General features: G+C 43.4%; 1 long non-coding RNA gene across 1 annotated transcript; it reads right to left on the bottom strand.

Annotated features, from left to right (window-relative positions):
• Positions 1 to 93: 93 nt before the first annotated feature.
• LOC106778946 lies at positions 94 to 1,327 on the bottom strand. The gene is made up of 3 exons (XR_002666293.1): positions 997 to 1,327; positions 654 to 875; positions 94 to 228 (listed from the first exon to the last, which is right to left on the bottom strand). It is a non-coding gene; the product is annotated as an uncharacterized LOC106778946 (long non-coding RNA).
• Between the last annotated feature and the right edge of the window lie 6 nt (positions 1,328 to 1,333).

The raw sequence follows: 1,333 nt of genomic DNA, 5'->3' as shown, positions 1-1,333 counted from the left end.
TGATAGGGTTAATAAATAGAATTGGGAATGTGTAGCTACCTGGGGTTCCAATAATGGTGGCAATCCAGTGATATAGGTTATCGCCCTTAGGGCCAGCGGAGCAATCGGGAGGAGGGTCGTTGTTGAGTTCCACCATTTCCCTCTGAATCCTCTTTCCTGAAGCCGACACGGAGGTTGTGGGTATCCATGACGATGTTGAAGAACTCCACGATGATTTTACTCCCCCTCCTGATATCACCATCAATCTCTCAAACACCAAACAAACTCAACAAGCTTCAAACTTTCCACATCCAAGGACCAGAGTGTTTCATTTCATCCTCTCCCATCTTTTGCCTACATTTTTATCTCAATAATTTCAACTCCAACGTTGTTTGGATTAATATGATGAGGGTTACTATACTTTTATATCATAATAATGTAATAAGTAATGTTCTCGTTAATGAGAATGGATTATGTTTAAAGTACCTCGTCTGACATTTATAAGATTTAAGATTTGAAAAAATTGCAGCATTATAGTTAAAAGGAAGTAGAAGGTTTATGTTACAACTCTAACAACGAAGATGCAATGTGACCGTTATACACAAGATGAATGACAACTTAACAACAAAGCACAAAAATCAAATGAAAGTCCATCCGCTGTATACAGTAATAACCTCAGGACGAAGAAGCTCGCTATCAAACAAATGCATATCCAACGAGCCGGGGCTGAAATCACCAGACAAATCATCGCCGTTCTTTTTCAGCATCGAAGCACGGTAACCACCGGGAGGACTGGAAGGCTCCGCATAATACTCAGTCCCTCTGTTAAAGCTCCTCTGCGCGTTCCGGTACATTCTTCCTCCCTGCGCTCCTCCGCCGCCATATAAATTATAGTCCTGCTCACATTCCGAAAACGAAACAAATATCATAAAATGGGACCAAAACACTTACGCCGAACGGTCGAACANAAGATCGGTGGCGAAACGAAAACAGAGAGAGGGAAGAAAATGAAATCACCTGATGCGGAGGAAGTTGATTGGTGGAGGATTGAAGGTGTTGGAGGCCCGCAAATTGGAGCCACCTGTTGCCGTTGGAAGAGCCATCGAAGAAGTTATCTGAGTACTGGCGCTGGTGGTTTTCAATCGCAAAAGAAGGATTAGGTATGCCTCTCAACTCCCTTCACTCTCGGTTCTAGGGTTTAATTCAAGAAAAACAAAAAAGCTGAAGAAGAAAGGAATTAGGGTTCCTACTTCTCTCTCGAAGGATCACGCTCTCCCTCACTCACTCTTCGTCTATGCACGGAGGCCACGGAGGGGGAAGGTACGGAGGGGAGAACGTGATTTGAAGAGAAAAA

Source organism: Vigna radiata, unplaced genomic scaffold (genome assembly GCF_000741045.1).
Source record: "Vigna radiata var. radiata cultivar VC1973A unplaced genomic scaffold, Vradiata_ver6 scaffold_766, whole genome shotgun sequence".
Classification (NCBI taxonomy): domain Eukaryota; kingdom Viridiplantae; phylum Streptophyta; class Magnoliopsida; order Fabales; family Fabaceae; genus Vigna; species Vigna radiata.
The sequence above is the reverse complement of the archived record's forward strand: the minus strand, read 5'-3'. Positions and strand labels throughout refer to the sequence as shown.